This window comes from Tenrec ecaudatus, unplaced genomic scaffold, assembly GCF_050624435.1.
Source record: "Tenrec ecaudatus isolate mTenEca1 unplaced genomic scaffold, mTenEca1.hap1 Scaffold_548, whole genome shotgun sequence".
NCBI classification, from domain to species: domain Eukaryota; kingdom Metazoa; phylum Chordata; class Mammalia; order Afrosoricida; family Tenrecidae; genus Tenrec; species Tenrec ecaudatus.
In genome coordinates, this window is record NW_027459459.1 from 529,391 (window position 1) to 552,504 (window position 23,114).

The window sequence follows — 23,114 nt, forward strand, 5'->3', positions numbered from 1 at the left end:
TAAAGTCAGCACTCTTAGGCACCAGTTCACAGTCTCCAATACCGCCCTCTGGTGGGCTTCTGGTCGACCCGTGCCAGCTACCCCGCTCAGCCTTCACGGGGTGTCCACCGGGCACCTTGCTTGTAGACCATGGGCTCTCGCCACTATTCAACAAGATGGGCTCCTGATGCGACGTGGTGAACGTTACTCGAGTCACCCTCGTGTTCCTTTTCACGTAATCCAAATCCACAGGTATCCGTGCCCATATGCAAGCAGTCCTTTTATTGCTGCATTTCTCCAATCTCCACTCCATATGTAGATCCACGTGGACACACAGCAAGCAATTCAGCCTGCTCACAGGCTCTCTTTAACACACAGTCCCAGGGAGATGTTTTCTCTCTACTCCGATTTTTTTTTTAACTTCTGTCAAAGACTTATGGTTCCTGAGTACACGAAAGCTCTGGTGGGCATCTATTTCACTGTATAGCTGTCTTCCCAGAGGTGGTATAAACTCAGCTAAAGATCACCCCATTTTGGTGGCTCAAAGCAAGTGGGCTTACAAACTTTCATTATTCCCACTTCCCATAGTTTCCCCAGAAAACATCCGAGTAAAGGGTGGCTTTGTCTGACCTCTGGATAGACAAGGAAGAAGAATTACCATGAGGGCAAGGTCAAACAAATAGCTACTCTCCATCTTAAGATGAGTTTTACCATTGCCCCACTGCTAGGTATCCAATTTGTGACTCTGGCTCTCGTAGAGAAACAGGGGCACAGAAACTCATGGTAAGTGAGACTCATATATAAAGGTTAAGTGTTCATCAAGCAGACATCTGAAAGCAGTGTGGTCCAAACCCACAAGTCCGACATTAACCCATTAACCCGCATGTCTAACACCAATTGCAATGTCCTCCTCCATCTTTCAAAACAGAGGACATGTTGCAGGCTGAAGGAGGAGGGCCGAGACAGTGAATGTGTAAGCAGAGCCGCGTGGACTATGGATATATCAGCAAATCTCTGCACGGCTACTCCAACAGCCTGGGCTTCCTCTGGGTAGGTCCATGTGTCTTCGTCTCAGGGACGTCTTGCCGGAAAGGAGCCTTGACAGCTTAAGCAGGTAAGAAGCTGAGGCAGCTGCACCCTGCTCCCACGTTCAGAAATGAAGAGACCCAACTAGAAAGGTAATGCTCAAGGAGCCATTGATCCCTCCCCCTTCATTTAACCGCACGTGTGTATCGCCCAGGTTGGCAATCCACGAACTAAATCCACATTTGCAAACCTGGCACCCGATCAAAATTCTTTAACCCCAACATAGAATTAAGTAACATCAGGACCTTAATTCTAAAACTTATGGAATGTCCCCGACTCAGAATGTTTGTAAGCCAACTACTCTGTGCTTTTATACGCCAAATTTTAGCTATTCACTTTATTTATAGCCCACTAATATAAAACCAGTGCTCAGAGGAAACAATCATTGCTCGCCATGAAGAAATCTTCATTCTAATAGGAACTTTTCACAATCTGTGTCCATTGGCAAAATCAAAGCCGGACAGGCCGTGTATAAAGTCAGAAGTCTTAGGCACCAGTTCAAAGTCTCCAATATCGCCCTCTGGTGGGCTTCTGGTCGACCCGTGCCAGCTACCCCGCTCAGCCTTCACGGGGTATCTACCGGTCACCTTGCTTGTAGACCATGGGCTCTCGCCACTATTCAACAAGTCGGGCTCCTGATGCGACCTGGTGAACTTTACTAGAGTCACCCTCGTGTTCTCTTTTTCAGGTAAACCAAATCCACAGGTATCCTTGCCCATACGCAAGCAGTCCTTTTATTGCTGCATTTCTCCGACCTCCACACCATATGTAGATCCACGTGGACACCCAGGAAGCAATTCAGCCTGCTCACAGACTCTCTTTAACACACAGTCCCAGGGAGATGTTTTCTCCCTACTCCCAGTTTTTTTTTAACTTCTGGCAAAGACATATGGTTCCAAGTACAGGAACTCACTGGTGGGCATCAATTTCACTGCATAGCTGTCTTCCCAGAGGTGGTCTAAAGCCAGCTAAAGATAACCCCATTTTGGTGGCTCAAAGAAAGTGGGCTTACAAACTTTCATTATTCCCACTTCCCATAGTTTCCCCAGAAAACAACCGAGTAAAGGGTGGCTTGGTCTGACCTCTGGATAGACAAGAAAGAAGAATTACCATGAGGGCAAGGTCTAACAAATAGCTACTCTCCATCTTAAGATGAGTTTTTCCATTGCCCCACTGCTAGGTATCCTATTTGTGACTCTGGCTCTCGTAGAGAAACAGGGGCACAGAAACTCATGTCTAAGTGACACTCATATATAAAGGTTAAGTGTTCATCAAGCAGACATCTGAAAGCAGTGTGGTCCAAACCCACAAGTCCGACATTAACCCATTAACCCGCATGTCTAACACCAATTGCAATGTCCTATTCCATCTTTCAAAACAGATGACATGTTGCCGGCTGAAGGAGGAGAGCCGAGGCATTGAATGTGTAAGCAGAGCAGCGTGGGCAGTGAATATGTCAGCATATCTCTGCACGGCTACTCCAACAGACCGGGCTTTCTCTGGGTATGTCCATGTGTCTTCGGCTTAGGGACGTATTGCAGGAAAGAGCCTTGACAGCTAACACAGGGAACAAGCTGAGGCATCTGGACCCTGCTCCCAAGTTCAGAAATGAAGAGACCCAACTAGAATGGCAATTCTCAAGAAGCCATTGATCCCTCAGCCCTTCATTTTACCGCACGTGTGTATCACCCAGGTTGGCACAATCCACGAACTAAATCCACATTTGCGAACGGGGCACCCGTTTAGAATTCTTTGATCACAACATGGGATTAAGTTACATCAGACCTTAATTCTAAAACTTATGGAATGTTCGCCCACTCGGAAAATTTGTAAGCCAACGGCTCTGTGTCTTTATACGCCAAATTTAAGCTATTCACTTTATCTATGGCCCAAAATATAAAACAAGTGCTCAGAGGAAATATCATTGCTCGCCATGAAGAAATCTTCATTCTAATAGGAACTTTTCAAAGTCTGTGTCCATCGGCAAAATCAAAGCCGGACAGGCCGTGTATAAAGTCAGCACTCTTAGGCACCAGTTCACAGTCTCCAATACCGCCCTCTGGTGGGCTTCTGGTCGACCCGTGCCAGCTACCCCGCTCAGCCTTCACGGGGTGTCCACCGGGCACCTTGCTTGTAGACCATGGGCTCTCGCCACTATTCAACAAGATGGGCTCCTGATGCGACGTGGTGAACGTTACTCGAGTCACCCTCGTGTTCCTTTTCACGTAATCCAAATCCACAGGTATCCGTGCCCATATGCAAGCAGTCCTTTTATTGCTGCATTTCTCCAATCTCCACTCCATATGTAGATCCACGTGGACACACAGCAAGCAATTCAGCCTGCTCACAGGCTCTCTTTAACACACAGTCCCAGGGAGATGTTTTCTCTCTACTCCGATTTTTTTTTTAACTTCTGTCAAAGACTTATGGTTCCTGAGTACACGAAAGCTCTGGTGGGCATATATTTCACTGTATAGCTGTCTTCCCAGAGGTGGTATAAACTCAGCTAAAGATCACCCCATTTTGGTGGCTCAAAGCAAGTGGGCTTACAAACTTTCATTATTCCCACTTCCCATAGTTTCCCCAGAAAACATCCGAGTAAAGGGTGGCTTTGTCTGACCTCTGGATAGACAAGGAAGAAGAATTACCATGAGGGCAAGGTCAAACAAATAGCTACTCTCCATCTTAAGATGAGTTTTACCATTGCCCCACTGCTAGGTATCCAATTTGTGACTCTGGCTCTCGTAGAGAAACAGGGGCACAGAAACTCATGGTAAGTGAGACTCATATATAAAGGTTAAGTGTTCATCAAGCAGACATCTGAAAGCAGTGTGGTCAAAACCCACAAGTCCGACATTAACCCATTAACCCGCATGTCTAACACCAATTGCAATGTCCTCCTCCATCTTTCAAAACAGAGGACATGTTGCAGGCTGAAGGAGGAGGGCCGAGACAGTGAATGTGTAAGCAGAGCCGTGTGGACTATGGATATATCAGCAAATCTCTGCACGGCTACTCCAACAGCCTGGGCTTCCTCTGGGTAGGTCCATGTGTCTTCGTCTCAGGGACGTCTTGCCGGAAAGGAGCCTTGACAGCTTAAGCAGGTAAGAAGCTGAGGCAGCTGCACCCTGCTCCCACGTTCAGAAATGAAGAGACCCAACTAGAAAGGTAATGCTCAAGGAGCCATTGATCCCTCCCCCTTCATTTAACCGCACGTGTGTATCGCCCAGGTTGGCAATCCACGAACTAAATCCACATTTGCAAACCTGGCACCCGATCAAAATTCTTTAACCCCAACATAGAATTAAGTAACATCAGGACCTTAATTCTAAAACTTATGGAATGTCCCCGACTCAGAATGTTTGTAAGCCAACTACTCTGTGCTTTTATACGCCAAATTTTAGCTATTCACTTTATTTATAGCCCACTAATATAAAACCAGTGCTCAGAGGAAACAATCATTGCTCGCCATGAAGAAATCTTCATTCTAATAGGAACTTTTCACAATCTGTGTCCATTGGCAAAATCAAAGCCGGACAGGCCGTGTATAAAGTCAGAAGTCTTAGGCACCAGTTCAAAGTCTCCAATATCGCCCTCTGGTGGGCTTCTGGTCGACCCGTGCCAGCTACCCCGCTCAGCCTTCACGGGGTGTCCACAGGTCACCTAGTTTGTAGACCATGGGCTCTCGCCACTATTCAACAAGATGGGCTCCTGATGCGACTTGGTGAACTTTACTCGAGTCACTCTCGTGTTCTTTTTCACGTAAACCAAATCCACAGGTATCCGTGCCCGTATGCAAGCAGTCCTTTTATTGCTGCATTTCTCCGACCTCCACACCATATGTAGATCCACGTGGACACCCAGCAAGCAATTCAGTCTGCTCACAGGCTCTCTTTAACACACAGTCCCAGGGAGATGTTTTCTCCCTACTCCGATTTTTGTTTTAAACTTCTGGCAAAGGCTTATGGTTCCTGAGTACACGAAAGCTCTGGTGGGCATCTATTTCACTGCATACCTCTCTTCCCAGAGGTGGTCTAAACTCAGCTAAAGATCACCCCATTTTGGTTGCTCAAAGCAAGTGGGCTTACAAACTTTCATTATTCCCACTTCCCATAGTTTCCCCAGTAAACAACCGAGTAAAGGGTGGCTTGGTCTGACCTCTGGATAGACAATGAAGAAGAATTACCATGAGGGCAAGGTCAAACATATAGCTACTCTCCATCTTAAGATGAGTTTTTCCATTGCTCCACTGCTAGGTATCCTATTTGTGACTCTGGCTCTCGTACATAAACAGGGGCACAGAAACTCATGTCTAAGTGAGACTCATATATAAAGGTTAAGTGTTCATCAAGCAGACATCTGAAAGCTGTGTGGTCCAAACCCACAAGTCCGACATTAACCCATTAACCCGCATGTCTAACACCAATTGCAATGTCCTCCTCCATCTATCAAAACAGACGACATGTTGCCGGGTGGAGGAGGAGAGCCGAGGCAGTGAATGTGTAAGCAGAGCAGCATCGGCAGTGGATATGTCAGCATATCTCTGCACAGCTACTCCAACAACCCGGGCTTCCTTTGGGTAAGTACATGTGTCTTCCGCTCAGGGAAGGCTTGCCAAAAAGGAACCTAGACAGCTAAAGCAGGGAACAAGGTGAGGCAGCTGCACCCTACACCCATGTTCAGAAATGAAGAGACCCAACTAGAATGGCAATGCTCAAGGAGCCATTGATCCCTCCGCCCCTCATTTAACCGCACGAGTGTATCGCCCAGGTTGGCATATCCACGAACTAAATCCACATTTGCGAACCTGGCACCCGTTCAAAATTCTTTAACCCCAACATGGAATTAAGTAACATCAGGACCTTAATTCTAAAACTTATGGAATGTTCCCCCACTCAGAGAGTTAGTAAGCTAACTACTCTGTGCCTTTAAACGCCAAATTTTAGCTATTCACTTTATGTATGGCCCACTAATATAAAACCAGTGCTCAGAGGAAACAATCATTGCTCGCTATGAAGAAATCTTCATTCCAATAGGACCTTTCAAAGTCTGTGTCCATCAGCAAAATAAAAGCCGGACAGGCCGTGCATAAAGTCAGCACTCTTACGCACCAGTTCACAGTCCCCAATATCGCCCACTGGTGGGCTTCTGGTCGACCCATACAGGCTACCTCACTCAGCCTTCACGGGATGTCCACTGTTCCCTTGCTTGTAGACCATGGGCTCTCGCCACTATTCAATATGTTGGCTCCTGATGCGACGGGGTGAACTTTACTCGAGTCACCCTTGTGTTCTCCTTTTCAGGTAAACCAAATCCACAGGTATCCGTGCCCATACGCAAGCAGTCCTGTTATTGCTGCATTTCTCCGACCTCCACACCATATGTAGATCCACGTGGACACCCAGCAAGCAATTCAGCCTGCTCACTGGCTCTCTTTAACACACAGTCCCAGGGAGATGTTTTCTCCATAATCCCAGATTTTTTTTTTAACTTCTGGCCAAGTCTTATGGTTCTTGAGTACACGAAAGCACTGGTGGGGATCTATTTCACTGCATAGCTGTCTTCCAAAAGGTGGTGTAAACCCAGCTAAAGATCACCCCATTTTGGTGGCTCAAAGCAAGTGGGCTTACAAACTTTCATTTTGCCCACTTCCCATAATTTCACCAGAAAACAACCGAGTAAAGGGTGGCTTGGTCTGACCTCTACATAAACAAGAAAGAAGAATTACCATGAGGGCAAGGTCAAACAAATAGCTACTCTCCATCTTAAGATGAGTTTTTCCATTGCCCCACTGCTAGGTATCCTATTTGTGACTCTGGCTCTCGTACATAAACAGGGGCACAGAAACTCATGTCTAAGTGAGACTCATATATAACGGTTAAGTGTTCATTAAGCAGACATCCGAATGCAGTGTGGTCCAAACCCACAAGTCCGACATTAACGCATTAACCCACATGTCTAACACCAATTGCAACGTCCTCCTCCATCTTTCAAAACAGACGACATGTTGCTGGCTGAAGGAGGAGAGACGAGGCAGTGAATGTGTAAGCAGAGCAGCGTGGGCCGTGGATATGTCAGCATAACTCTGCACGGCTACTCAACAGCCCCGGCTTCCTCTGGGTAGGTCCATGTGTCTCGGCTTAGGGACGTATTGCAGGAAAGGAGCCTTGACAGTTAATGCAGGGAACAAGCTGAGGCAGCTGCACTCTGCTCCCAAGTTCAGAAATGAAGAGACTCAACTAGAATGGCAATGCTCAAGAAGCCATTGATCCCTCCGCCCTTCATTTTACCGCACATGTGTATCTCCCAGGTTGGCACAATCCACGAACTAAATCCACATTTGTGAACCTGGCACCCGTTTACAATTCTTTAATCACAACATGGAATTAAGTTACATCAGACCTGAATTCTAAAACTTATGGAATATTCCCCCACACGAAAAGTTTGTAAGACAACTGCTCTGTGCCTTTATACACCAAATTTTAGCTATTCATTTTATCTATGGCCCAAAATATAAAACAAGTGCTCAGAGGAAATATCATTGCTCGCCATGAAAAAAACTTCATTCCAATAAGAACCTTTCAAAGTCTGTGTCAATCGGCAAAATAAAAGCCGGACAAGCCGTGCATTAAGTCAGAGCTCTTAGGCACCAGTTCAAAGTTTCCAATATCATCCTCTGGTGTGCTTCTTGTCGACCTGTACCGGGGACCTCGCTCAGCCTTCACGCGGTATCCACCGGTCACCTTGCTTGTAGACCATGGGCTCTCGCCACTATTCAACAAGTTGGGTTCCTGATGCGACGTGGTGAACTTTACTCGAGTCACCTTCGTGTTCTCCTTTTCAGGTAAACAAATCCACAGGTATCCGTGCCCATACGCAAGCAGTCCTTTTATTGCTGCACTTCACCGACCTCCACACCATATGTAGATCCACGTGGACACTCAGCAAGCATTTCAGCCTGCTCACTGGCTCTCTTTAACACACACTCCCAGGGAGATATTTTCTCCCTAATCCCAGATTTTTTTTTTTTTACTTCTGGCCAAGTCTTATGGTTCCTGAGTACACCAACCCACTGGTGGGCATCTATTTCACTGCATAGCTGTCTTCCCAGAAGTGGTCAAAACCCAGCTAAAGATCAACCCATTTTGGTGGCTCAAGCAAATGGGTTTACAAACTTTCATTTTTCCCCCTTCCCATAGTTTCCCCAGAAAACAACCGAGTAAAGGGTGGCTTTGTCTGACCTCTGGATAGACAAGGAAGAAGAATTACCATGAGGGCAAGGTCAAACAAATAGCTACTCTCCATCTTAAGATGAGTTTTTCCATTGCCCCACTGCTAGGTATCCTATTTGTGACTCTGGCTCTCGTAGACAAACAGGGGCACACAAACTCATGTCTAAGTGAGACTCACATATAAAGGTTAAGTGTTCATCAAGCAGACATCTGAAAGCAGTGTGGTCCAAACCCCCAAATCCGACATTAACCCATTAACCCACATGTCTAACACCAATTGCAATGTCCTCCTCCATCTTTCAATACAGATGACATGTTGCTGGCTGAAGGAGGAGAGATGAGGCAGTGAATGTGTGAGCAGAGCAGCGTGGGCAGTGGATATGTCAACATATCTCTACACGGCTACTCCAACAGCCCGGATTTCCTCTGGGTAGGTCCATGTGTCTTCGGATCTGGGACATCTTGCCGGAAAGGAGCCTTGACAGCTAAAGCAGGGAACAAGCTGAGGCAGCTGCACCATGCTCCCACTTTCAGAAATGAAGAGACCAAACTAGAATGGCAATGCTTTAGGAGCCATTGATCACTCCGCCCTTCATTTAACCGCACATGTGTATCGCCCAGGTTCGCACAATCTACGAACTAAATCCACATTTGCGAACCTGGCATCCGATCAAAATTCTTTAACCACAACATGGAATTAAGTAACATCAGGACCTTAATTCAAAGCCTTATGGAATGTTCCCCCACTCAGAAAGTTTATAAGCCAACTACTCTGTGCCATTATACGCCAAAATTTAGCTATTCACTTTATCAATGGCCCAAAATATAAAACAAGTGCTCAGAGGAAACAATCATTGCTCCCATGAAGAAATCTTCATTCCAATTGGAACCATTCAAAGTCTGTGTACATCGGCAAAATCAAAGCAGGACAGGCCGTGCATAAAGTCAGCACTCTTAGGCACCAAGTCACAGTCTCCAATATCGTCCTGTGGTGGGCTTCCTGTCGACCCGTACCGGGGACCTCGCTCAGCCTTCACGGGGTATCCACCGGTCACCTTGCTTGTAGACCATGAGCTCTCCCCACTATTCAACAAGTTGGGCTCCTGATGCGACGTGGTGAACTTTATTCGAGTGACCCTCGTGTTCTCCTTTTCAGGTAAAGCAAATCCACAGGTATACGTGCCCATATGCAAGCAGTCCTTTTATTGCTGCATTTCTCCGACGTCCACACCACATGTAGATCCACGTGGACACTCAAGAAGCAATTCAGCCTGCACACAGGCTCTCTTTAACACACAGTCCCAGGGAGATGTTTTCTCCCTACTCCCAGATTTTTTTTAACTTCTGGCAAAGACATATTGTTCCAGAGTACAGGAAAGCACTGGTGGGCATCAATTTCACTGCATAGCTGTCTTCCCAGAGGTGGTCTAAACCCAGCTAAAGATCACCCCATTTTGGTGGCTCAGAGCAAGTGGGCTTACAAACTTTCATTTTCACCACTTCCCATAGTTTCCCCAGAAAACAACCAAGTAAAGGGTGGCTTTGTCTGACCTCTCGATACACAGGAAAGAAGAATTACCACAAGGGCAAGGTCAAACAAATAGCTACTCTCCATCTTAAGATGAGTTTTTCCATTGCCCCACTGCTAGGTATCCTATTTGTGACTCTGGCTCTCGTAGAGAAACAAGGGCACAGAAACTCATGTCTAAGTGACACTCATATATAAAGGTTAAGTGTTCATCAAGCAGACATCCGAAAGCAGTGTGGTCCAAACGCACAAGTCCGACATTTACCCATTAACCCGCATGTCTAAAACCAATTGCAATGTCCTCCTCCATCTTTCAAAACCGACGACATGTTGCCGGCTGAAGGAGGAGAGCCGAGGCAGTGAATGTGTAAGCAGAGCAGCATCGGCAGTGGATATGTCAGCATATCTCTGCACGGCTACTCCAACAACCCGGGCTTCCTTTGGGTAAGTACATGTGTCTTCGCCTCAGGGACGTCTTGCCAAAAAGGAACCTTGACAGCTAAAGCACGGAACAAGGTGAGGCAGCTGCACCCTGCTACCAAGTCCAGAAAAGAAGAGACCCAACTAGAATGGCAATGCTCAAGGAACCATTGATCCCTCCGCCCTTCATTTAACCGCACGTGTGTATCGCCCAGGTTGGCACATCCACGAACTAAATCCACATTTGCGAACCTGGCACCCGTTCAAAATTCTTTAACCCCAACATAAAATTAAGTAACATCAGGACCTTAATTCTAACACTTATGGAATATTCCCCCACTCGGAAAGTTTGTAAGCCAATTACTCTGTGCCTTTATACGCCAAATTTTAGCTATTCACTTTATGTATGGCCCACTAATATAAAACCAGTGCTCAGAGGAAACAATCTTTGCTCGCTATGAAGAAATCTTCATTCCAATAGGGACCTTTCAAAGTCTGTGTCCATCGGCAAAATCAAAGCCGGACAGGCCGTGCATAAAGTCAGCACTCTTAGGCACCAGTTCACAGACCTCAATATCGCCCTCTGGTGGGCTTCTGGTCGACCCGTGCCGGCTACCTTACTCAGCCTTCACCGGGTGTCCACTGGTCACCTTGCTTGTAGACCATGGGCTCTCGCCACTATTCAACAAGTTGGGCTCCTGATGCGACGTGGTGAACTTTACTCGAGTCACCCTTGTGTTCTCCTTTTCAGGTAAACGAAATCCACAGGTATCCGTGCCCATACGCAAGCAGTCCTGTTATTGCTGCATTTCTCCGACCTCCAAACCATATGTAGATCCACGAGGACACCCAGCAAGCAATTCATCCTGCTCACCGGCTCTCTTTAACACACAGTCCCAGGGAGATGTTTTCTCCCTAATCCCAAATTTTTTTTTTAACTTCTGGCCAAGTCTTATGGTTCCTGAGTACACGAAAACACTGGTGGGCATCTATTTCACTGCATACCTGTCTTCCCAGAGGTGGGGTAAACCCAGCTAAAGATCACCCCATTTTGGTGGCTCAAAGCAAGTGGGCTTACAAACTTTCATTATTCCCACTTCCCATAGTTTCCCCAGAAAACAACCGAGTAAAGGGTGGCTTGGTCTGACCTCTGGATAGACAAGAAAGAAGAATTACCATGAGGGCAAGGTCAAACAAATAGCTACTCTCCATCTTAAGATGAGTTTTTCCATTGCCCCACTGCTAGGTATCCTATTTGTGACTCTGGCTCTCGTAGACAAACGGGGGCACACAAACTCATGTCTAAGTGAGACTCACATATAAAGGTTAAGTGTTCATCAAGCAGACATCTGAAAGCAGTGTGGTCCAAACCCCCAAATCCGACATTAACCCATTAACCCACATGTCTAACACCAATTGCAATGTCCTCCTCCATCTTTCAAATCAGACGACATGTTGCCGGCTGAAGGAGGAGAGCCGAGGCAGTGAATGTGTAAGCAGAGCAGCGTGGGCATTGAATATGTCAGTATATCTCTGCACGGCTACTCCAACAGCCTGGGCTTTCTCTGGGTAGGTCCATGTGTCTTCGGCTTAGGGACGTATTGCACGAAAGAGACTTGAGAGCTAACACAGGGAACAAGGTAAGGCAGCTGCACCCTGCTCCCACGTTCAGAAATGAAGAGACCCAACTAGAATGGCAATGCTCAAGAAGCCATTGATCCCTCCGCCCTTCATTTAACCGCACGTGTGTATTGCCCAGGTTCGCACAATCTACGAACTATATCCACATTTGAGAACCTGGCACCCGTTCAAAATTCTCTAACCCCAACATGGAATTAAGTAACATCAGGACCTTAATTCTAAAACTTATGGAATGTTCCCCCACTCAGAAAGTTTGTATGCCAACAACTCTGTGCCATTATAAGCCAAATTTTAGCTATTCACTTTATCTATGGATCAAAATATAAAACAAGTGCTCAGAGGAAACAATCATTGCTCGCCATGAAGAAATCTTCATTCCAATAGGAACCATTCAAAGTATGTGTCCATCGGCAAAATCAAAGCCGGACAGGCCGTGCATAAACTCAGCACTATTAGGCACCAGTTCACAGTCTCCAATATCGTCCTCTGGTGGGCTTCGGGTCGACCCGTGCCAGCTACCTCGCTCAGCCTTCACGGGGTATCGCGGTCACCTTGCTTGTAGACCATGGGCTCTCGCCACTATTCAACAAGTCGGGCTCCTGATGTGACCTGGTGAACTTTACTCGAGTCACCCTCGTGTTCTCTTTTTCAGGTAAACCAAATCCACAGGTATCCTTGCCCATACGCAAGCAGTCCTTTTATTGCTGCATTTCTCCGACCTCCACACCATATGTAGATCCACGTGGACACCCAGCAAGCAATTCAGCCTGCTCACAGACTCTCTTTAACACACAGTCCCAGGGAGATGTTTTCTCCCTACTCCCAGTTTTTTTTTAACTTCTGGCAAAGACATATGGTTCCAAGTACAGGAACTCACTGGTGGGCATCAATTTCACTGCATAGCTGTCTTCCCAGAGGTGGTCTAAAGCCAGCTAAAGATAACCCCATTTTGGTGGCTCAAAGAAAGTGGGCTTACAAACTTTCATTATTCCCACTTCCCATAGTTTCCCCAGAAAACAACCGAGTAAAGGGTGGCTTGGTCTGACCTCTGGATAGACAAGAAAGAAGAATTACCATGAGGGCAAGGTCTAACAAATAGCTACTCTCCATCTTAAGATGAGTTTTTCCATTGCCCCACTGCTAGGTATCCTATTTGTGACTCTGGCTCTCGTAGAGAAAAAGGGGCACAGAAACTCATGTCTAAGTGACACTCATATATAAAGGTTAAGTGTTCATCAAGCAGACATCTGAAAGCAGTGTGGTCCAAACCCACAAGTCTGACATTAACCCATTAACCCGCATGTCTAACACCAATTGCAATGTCCTCCTCCATCTTTCAAAACAGAGGACATGTTGCAGGCTGAAGGAGGAGGGCCGAGACAGTGAATGTGTAAGCAGAGCCGCGTGGGCTGTGGATATATCAGCAAATCTCTGCACGGCTACTCCAACAGCCTGGGCTTCCTCTGGGTAGGTCCATGTGCCTTCGGCTCAGGGACGTCTTGCCGGAAAGGAGCCTTGACAGCTTAAGCAGGTAAGAAGCTGAGGCAGCTGCACCCTGCTCCCACGTTCAGAAATGAAGAGACCCAACTAGAAAGGTAATGCTCAAGGAGCCATTGATCCCTCCCCCTTCATTTAACCGCACGTGTGTATCGCCCAGGTTGGCAATCCACGAACTAAATCCACATTTGCAAACCTGGCACCCGATCAAAATTCTTTAACCACAACATAGAATTAAGTAACATCAGGACCTTAATTCTAAAACTTATGGAATGTCCCCGACTCAGAATGTTTGTAAGCCAACTACTCTGTGCTTTTATACGCCAAATTTTAGCTATTCACTTTATTTATAGCCCACTAATATAAAACCAGTGCTCAGAGGAAACAATCATTGCTCGCCATGAAGAAATCTTCATTCTAATAGGAACTTTTCAAAATCTGTGTCCATTGGCAAAATCAAAGCCGGACAGGCCGTGTATAAAGTCAGAACTCTTAGGCACCAGTTCAAAGTCTCCAATATCGCCCTCTGGTGGGCTTCTGGTCGACCCGTGCCAGCTACCCCGCTCAGCCTTCACGGGGTGTCCACAGGTCACCTTGTTTGTAGACCATGGGCTCTCGCCACTATTCAACAAGATGGGCTCCTGATGCGACTTGGTGAACTTTACTCGAGTCACTCTCGTGTTCCTTTTCACGTAAACCAAATCCACAGGTATCCGTGCCCATATGCAAGCAGTCCTTTTATTGCTGCATTTCTCCGACCTCCACACCCTATGTAGATCCACGTGGACACCCAGCAAGCAATTCAGCCTGCTCACAGGCTCTCTTTAACACACAGTCCCAGGGAGATGTTTTCTCCCTACTCCGATTTTTGTTTTAAACTTCTGGCAAAGGCTTATGGTTCCTGAGTACACGAAAGCTCTGGTGGGCATCTATTTCACTGCATAGCTCTCTTCCCAGAGGTGGTCTAAACTCAGCTAAAGATCACCCCATTTTGGTTGCTCAAAGCAAGTGGGCTTACAAACTTTCATTATTCCCACTTCCCATAGTTTCCCCAGTAAACAACCGAGTAAAGGGTGGCTTGGTCTGACCTCTGGATAGACAATGAAGAAGAATTACCATGAGGGCAAGGTCAAACATATAGCTACTCTCCATCTTAAGATGAGTTTTTCAATTGCTCCACTGCTAGGTATCCTATTTGTGACTCTGGCTCTCGTTCATAAACAGGGACACAGAAACTCATGTCTAAGTGAGACTCATATATAAAGGTTAAGTGTTCATCAAGCAGACATCTGAAAGCAGTGTGGTCCAAACCCACAAGTCCGACATTAACCCATTAACCCGCATGTCTAACACCAATTGCAATGTCCTCCTCCATCTATCAAAACAGACAACATGTTGCCGGGTGGAGGAGGAGAGCCGAGGCAGTGAATGTGTAAGCAGAGCAGCATCGGCAGTGGATATGTCAGCATATCTCTGCACAGCTACTCCAATAACCCGGGCTTCCTTTGGGTAAGTACATGTGTCTTCGGCTCAGGGAAGGCTTGCCAAAAAGGAACCTAGACAGCTAAAGCAGGGAACAAGGTGAGGCAGCTGCACCCTACACCCATGTTCAGAAAAGAAGAGACCCAACTAGAATGGCAATGCTCAAGGAGCCATTGATCCCTCCCCCTTCATTTAACCGCACGTGTGTATCGCCCAGGTTGGCAATCCACGAACTAAATCCACATTTGCAAACCTGGCACCCGTTCAAAATTCTTTAACCCCAACATGGAATTAAGTAACATCAGGACCTTAATTCTAAAACTTATGGAATGTTCCCCCACTCAGAGAGTTAGTAAGCTAACTACTCTGTGCCTTTAAACGCCAAATTTTAGCTATTCACTTTATGTATGGCCCACTAATATAAAACCAGTGCTCAGAGGAAACAATCATTGCTCGCTATGAAGAAATCTTCATTCCAATAGGACCTTTCAAAGTCTGTGTCCATCAGCAAAATAAAAGCCGGACAGGCCGTGCATAAAGTCAGCACTCTCACGCACCAGTTCACAGTCCCCAATATCGCCCACTGGTGGGCTTCTGGTCGACCCATACAGGCTACCTCACTCAGCCTTCACGGGGTGTCCACTGTTCCCTTGCTTGAAGACCATGGGCTCTCGCCACTATTCAATATGTTGGCTCCTGATGCGACGGGGTGAACTTTACTCGAGTCACCCTTGTGTTCTCCTTTTCAGGTAAACCAAATCCACAGGTATCCGTGCCCATACGCAAGCAGTCCTGTTATTGCTGCATTTCTCCGACCTCCACACCATATGTAGATCCACGTGGACACCCAGCAAGCAATTCAGCCTGCTCATTGGCTCTCTTTAACACACAGTCCCAGGGAGATGTTTTCTCCATAATCCCAGATTTTTTTTTAACTTCTGGCCAAGTCTTATGGTTCCTGAGTACACGAAAGCACTGGTGGGATCTATTTCACTGCATAGCTGTCTTCCAAAAGGTGGTGTAAACCCAGCTAAAGATCACCCCATTTTGGTGGCTCAAAGCAAGTGGGCTTACAAACTTTCATTTTGCCCACTTCCCATAATTTCACCAGAAAACAACCGAGTAAAGGGTGGCTTTGTCTGACCTCTACATAGACAAGGAAGAAGAATTACCATGAGGGCAAGGTCAAACATATAGTTACTCTCCATCTTAAGATGAGTTTTTCCATTGCCCCACTGCTAGGTATCCTATTTGTGACTCTGGCTCTCGTAGAGAAAAAGGGGCACAGAAAATCATATCTAAGTGAGACTCATATATAAAGGTTAAGTGTTCATCAAGCAGACATCCGAAAGCAGTGTGGTCCAAACCCACAAGTCCGACATTAACCCATTAACCCACATGTCTAACACCAATTGCAGTGTCCTCCTCCATCTTTCAATACAGATGACATGTTGCTGTCTGAAGGAGGAGAGACGAGGCAGTGAATGTGTAAGCAGAGCAGCGTGGGCAGTGGATATGTCAGCATATCTCTACACGGCTACTCCAACAGTCTGGGCTTCCTCTGGGTAGGTCCATGTGTCTTCGGCTCAGGGACGTCTTGCCGGAAAGGAGCCTTGACAGCTAAAGCAGGGAACAAGGTGAGGCAGCTGCACCCTGCTCCCACGTTCAGAAATGAAGAGACCCAACTAGAATGGCAATGCTCATGGAGCCATTGATCACTCCGCCCTTCATTTAACCGCACGTGTGTATCGCCCAGGTTGGCACAATCCATGATCTAAATCCAAATTTGCAAACCTGGCCCCCGATCAAAATTCTTTAACACCACCATGGAATTAAGTAACATCAGGACCTTAATTCTAAAACTTATGGAATGTTCCCCCACTCAGAAAGTTTGTAAGCCAACTACTCTGTGCCATTATACGCCAAAATTTAGCTATTCACTTTATCTATGGCCCAAAATATAAAACAAGTGCTCAGAGGAAACAATTATTGCTCGCTATGAAGAAATCTTCATTCCAATAGGAACCATTCAAAGTCTGTCTCCATCGGCAAAATCAAAGCTGGACAGGCCATGCATAAACTCAGCACTCTTAGGCACCAGTTCACAGTCTCCAATATCGTCCTCTGGTGGGCTTCGGGTCGACCCGTGCGAGTTTCCTCGCTCAGCCTTCACGGGGTATCCACCGGTCACCTTGCTTGTAGACCATGGGCTCTCGCCACTATTCAACAAGTTGGGCTCCTGATGCGACGTGGTGAACTTTACTCGAGTCACCCTCGTGTTCTCCTTTTCAGGTAAAGCAAATCCACAGGTATACATGCCCATATGCAAGCAGTCCTTTTATTGCTGCATTTCTCCGACCTCCACACCACATGTAGATCCACGTGGACACTCAGGAAGCAATTCAGCCTGCTCACAGGCTCTCTTTAACACACAGTCCCAGGGAGATGTTTTCTCCATACTCCCAGATTTTTTTTAACTTCAGGCAAAGACATATCGTTCCAGAGTACATGAAAGCACTGGTGGGCATCAATTTCACTGCATAGCTGTCTTCCCAGAGGTGGTCTAAACCCAGCTAAAGATCACCCCATTTTGGTGGCTCTAAGCATGTGGGCTTACAAACTTTCATTTTTCCCACTTCCCATATTTTCCCCAGAAAACAACCGAGTAAAGGGTGGCTTTGTCTGACCTCTGGATAGACAAGGAAGAAGAATTACCATGAGGCAAGGTCAAACAAATAGCTACTCTCCATCTTAAGATGAGTTTTTCCATTGCCCCACTGCTAGGTATCCTATTTGTGACTCTGGCTCTCGTAGAGAAACAGGGGCACAGAAACTCATGTCTAAGTGAGACTCATATATAAAGGTTAAGTGTTCATCAAGCAGACATCTGAAAGCAGGGTGGTCCAAACCCCCAAGTCCGACATTAACCCATTAACCCACATGTCGAAACCAATTGCAATGTCCTCCTCCATCTTTCAAAACAGACGACATGTTGCAAGCTGAAGGCGGGGGGCCGAGACAGTGAATGTGCTAGCAGAGCCGCATGGTCTGTGGATATATCAGCATATCTCTGCACGGCTACTCCAACAACCCGGGCTTCCTTTGGGTAAGTACATGTGTCTTCGGCTCAGGGACGTCTTGCCGGAAAGGAGCCTTGTCAGCTAAAGCAGGGAACAAGCTGAGGCAGCTGCACCCTGCTCCCACGTTCAGAAATGAAGAGACCCAACTAGAATGGCAATGCTCAAGGAGCCATTGATCCCTCCGCCCTTCATTTAACTGCACGTGTGTCACCCAGGTGGGCACAATCCATGAACTAAATCCACATTTGTGAACCTGGCACCCGTTCAAAATTCTTTAACCCCAACATGGAATTAAGTAACATCAGGACCTTAATTCAAAGCCTTATGGAATGTTCCCCCACTCAGAAAGTTTGTAAGCCAACTGCTCTGTGCCTTTATACCCCTAATTTTAGCTATTCACTTTATGTATGGCCCACTAATATAAAACCAGTGCTCAGAGGAAACAATCATTGCTCGCCATGCAGAAATCTTCATTCTAATAGGAACCTTTCACAGTCTGTGTCCATCGGCAAAATCAAAGCCGGACAGGCCGTGCATAAAATCAGCACGCTTAGGCACCAGTTCAGTCTCCAATATCGTCCTCTGGTGTGCTTGTCGACCCCTACCGGGGACCTCGCTCAGCCTTCATGGGGTATCCACCGGTCACCTTGCTTGTAGACCATGGGCTCTCGCCCCTATTCAACAAGCCTGGGGTCCTGATGCACATGGTGAACTTTACTCGAGTCACCCTCGTGTTCTCCTTTTCAGGTAAACCAAATCCACAGGTATCCGTGCCCATACGCAAGCAGTCCTTTTATTGCTGCATTTCTCTGACCTCCACTCCATATGTAGATCCCCCTAGGTCACCCAGGAAGCAATTCAGCCTGCTCACATTCTCTCTTTAACACACAGTCCCTGGGAGATGTTTTCTCCCTACTCCCAGATTTTTTTTTAACTTCTGGCAAAGACTTATGGTTCCTGAGTTCACGAAAGCACTGATGCGCATCTATTTCACAGCACAGCTGTCTTCCAAGAGGTGTTCTAAACCCAGCGAAAGATAACCCCATTTTGGTGACTCAAAACAAGTGGGCTCACAATCATTCATTTTTCCCACTACCCATAGTTTCCCCAGAAAACAACCGAGTAAAGGGTGGCTTTGTCTGACCTCTGGATAGACAAGGAAGAAGAATTACCACAAGGGCAAGGTCAAACAAATAGCTACTCTCCATCTTAAAATGAGTTTTTCCATTGCCCCACTGCTAGGTATCCTATTTGTGACTCTGGCTCTCATAGAGAAACAGGGGCACAGAAACTCATGTCTAAGTGAGACTCATATATAAAGGTTAAGTGTTCATCAAGCAGACATCCGAAAGCAGTGTGGTCCAAACCCACAAGTCCGACAATAACCCATTAACCCACATGTCCAAAACCAATTGCATTATCCTCCTCCATCTTTCAAAACAGACGACATGTTGCTGGTTAAGGAGGAGATCCAAGACAGAGGATGAGTAAGCAGAGTAACGTGGGCAGTGCATATGTCAGCATATCTCTTCCCGGCTACTCCAACAACCCGGGATTCCTCTGGGTAGGTCCACGTGTCTTCGGGTCAGGGATGTCTTGCCGGAAAGGAGCCTTGACAGGTAAAGCAGGGAACAAGCTGAGGCAGCTGCATCCTGCTCCCACGTTCAGAAATGATGATACCCAGCTAGAATGGCAATGCTCAAGGAGCCATTGATCCCTCCGCCCTTGATTTAACCGCACGTGTGTATCGCCCAGGTTGGCACAATCCACGAACTAAATCCACATTTGCGAACCTGGCACCCGTTCAAAATTCTTTAACCACAACATGGAATTAAGTAACACCAGGACCTTAATTCTAAAACTTATGGAATGTTTCCCCACTCAGAAAGATTGTAAGCCAACTACTCTGTGCCATCATACGCCAAATTTTAGCTATTCACTTTATCTATGGCCCAAAATATAAAACAAGTGCTCAGAGGAAATATCATTGCTCGCCATGAAGAAATCTTCATTCCAATAGGAACCATTCAAAGTCTGTGTCCATCGGCAAAATCAAAGCCGTACACGCCGTGCATAAAGTCAGCACTCTTAGGTACCAGTTCACAGTCTCCAATATCGTCCTCTGGTGTGCTTCTTGTTGACCCGTACCGGGGACCTCGCTCAGCCTTCATGGGGTATCCACCGGTCACCTTGCTTGTAGACCATGGGCTCTCGCCACTATTCAACAAGCCTGGGGTCCTGATGCACATGGTGAACTTTACTCGAGTCACCCTCGAGTTCTCCTTTTCAGGTAAACCAAATCCACAGGTATCCGTGCCCATACGCAAGCAGTCCTTTTATTGTTGCATTTCTCCGACCTCCACTCCATATGTAGATCCCCGAGGTCACCCAGAAAGCAATTCAGCCTGCTCACAGTCTCTCTTTAACACACAGTCCCTGGGAGATGTTTTCTCCCTACTCCCAGATGTTTTTTTAACTTCTGGCAAAGGCTTATGGTTCCTGAGTTCACGAATGCACTGGTGGGCATCTATTTCACTGCATAGCTGTCTACCCAGAGGTGGTCTAAACCCAGCTAAAGATAACCGCATTTTAGTGGTTCAAAGCAAGTGGGCTTACAAACTTTCATTTTTCCCCCTTACCCTAGTTTCTCCAGAAAACAACCGAGTAAAGGGTGGCTTTGTCTGACCTCTGGATAGACAATGAAGAAGAATTACCATGAAGGCAAGGTCAAACATATAGTTACTTTCCATCTTTAGATGAGTTTTTCCATTGCCCCACTGCTAGGTATCCTATTTGTGACTCTGGCTCTCGTAGAGAAAGAGGGGCACAGAAACTCATGTCTAAGTGCGACTCATATATCAAGGTTAAGTGTTCATCAAGCAGACAACCGAAAGCAGTGTGGTCCAAACCCACAAGTCCGACAATAACCCATTAACCCACATGTCCAACACCAATTGCAATTTCCTCCTCCATCTTTCAAAACATTCGACATGTTGCTGGCTGAAGGAGGAGAGCCCAGGCAGTGAATGTGTAAGCAGAGCAGCATGGGCAGTGGATATGTCAGCATATCTCTGCATGGCTACTCCAGCAGCCCGGGTTTCCTCTTTGTAGGTCCATGTGTCTTCGGCTCTGGGACGTCTTGCCAGAAAGGAGCCTTGACAGCTAAAGCAGGGAACAAGCTGAGTCAGCTGCACCCTGCTCCCACATTCAGAAATGAAGAGACCCAACTAGAATGGCAATGATCAAGGAGCCATTGATCCCTCCACCCTTCATTTAACCGCACGTGTGTATCGCCCAGGTTGGCACAATCCACGAACTAAATTCCCATTTGCGAACCAGGCACCCGTTCAAAATTCTTTAAACCCAACATGGAATTAAGTTACATCAGACCTTAATTCTAAAACTTATGGAATGTTCCCCCACTCGGAAAGTTTGTAAGCCAACTACTCTGTGCCTTTATACACCAAATTTTAGCTATCCACTTTGTCTATGGCCCACTAATATAAAACCAGTGCTCAGAAGAAACAATCATTGCTCGCTATGAAGAAATCTTCATTCCAATAGGAACCTTTCAAAGTCTGTGTCCATCGGCAAAATCAAAGCCGGAGAGGCCGTGCATAAAGTCAGCACTCTTAGGCACCAGTTCACAGTCTCCAATATCGCCCTATGGTGGGCTTCTGGTCGACCCGTGCCAGCTACCACACTCAGCCTCCACGGGGTGTCCACCGGTCTCCTTGCTTGTAGACCATGGGCTCTCGCTAATGTTCAACAAGCCTGGGCTCCTGATGCGACGTGGTGAACTTTAGTCGAATCACCCTCTTTTTCTCCTTTTCAGGTAAACCAAATCCACAGGTATCTGGGCCCATACACTAGCAGTCCTTTTATTGCTGCACTTCTCCGACCTCCACTCCATATGAAGATCCACGTGGTCGCCCAGCAAGCAATTCAGCCTGCTCACAGACTCTCTTTAACACACAGTCCAGGGAGATGTTTTCTCCCTACTCTCAGATTTTATTTTAACTTCTGGAAAAGGCTTTTGGTTCCTGAGTACACGAAAGCACTGGTGGGCATCTAATTCACTGCACAGCAGTCTTCCCAGAGGTAGCTTAACCCAGCTAAAGATCACCCAATTTTGGTAGCTCTAAGCATGTGGGCTTACAAACTTTCATTTTTCCCACTTCCCATATTTTCCCCAGAAAACAACCGAGTAAAGGGTGGCTTTGTCTGACCTCTATATAGACAAGGAAGAAGAATTACCATGAGGGCAAAGTCAAACAAATAGCTATTCTCCATCTTAAGATGAGTTATTCCATTGCCCCACTGCTAGGTATCCTATTTGTGACTCTGGCTCTCGTAGAGAAACAGGGGCACTGAAACTCATGTCTAAGTGAGACTCATATATCAAGGTTAAGTGTTCATCAAGCAGACAACCGAAAGCAGTGTGGTCCAAACCCACAATTCCGACAATAACCCATTAAACCACATGTCGAAAGCAATTGCAATGTCCTCCTCCATCTTTCAAAACATTCGACATGTTGCTGGCTGAAGGAGGAGAGCCCAGGCAGTGAATGTGTAAGCAGAGCAGCATGGGCAGTGGATATGTCAGCATATCTCTGCATGGCTACTCCAGCAGCCCGGGTTTCCTCTTGGTAGGTCCATGTGTCTTCGGCTCAGGGACGTCTTGCCAGAAAGGAGCCTTGACAGCTAAAGCGGGGAACAAGCTGAGTCAGCTGCACCCTGCTCCCACATTCAGAAATGAAGAGACCCAACTAGAATGGCAATGATCAAGGAGCCATTGATCGCTCCGCCCTTCATTTAACCGCACGTGTGTATCGCCCAGGTTGGCACAGTCCACGAACTAAATCCACATTTGTGAACCAGGCACCCGTCCAAAATTCTTTAACCCCAACATGGAATTAAGTTATATCAGACCTTAATTCTAAAACTTATGGAATGTTCCCCCACTCGGAAAGTTTGTAAGCCAACTACTCTGTGCCTTTAAACGCCAAATTTTAGCTATCCACTTTATCCATGGCCCACTAATATAAAACCAGTGCTCAGAGGAAACAATCATTGCTCGCTATGAAGGAATCTTCATTCCAATAGGAACCTTTCAAAGTCTGTGTCAATCGGCAATATCAAAGCCGGATAGGCCGTGCATAAAGTCAG

The 23,114-nt window shown here is 46.6% G+C and overlaps 1 protein-coding gene across 4 annotated transcripts in view; it reads right to left on the reverse strand.

The window, feature by feature from the left end:
• LOC142436717 (thyrotropin-releasing hormone-degrading ectoenzyme-like) overlaps positions 1 to 23,114 on the reverse strand; it is a 425,143-nt gene that overhangs the window by 43,846 nt on the left and 358,183 nt on the right. The gene's annotated exons all lie outside the window — the stretch shown is intronic.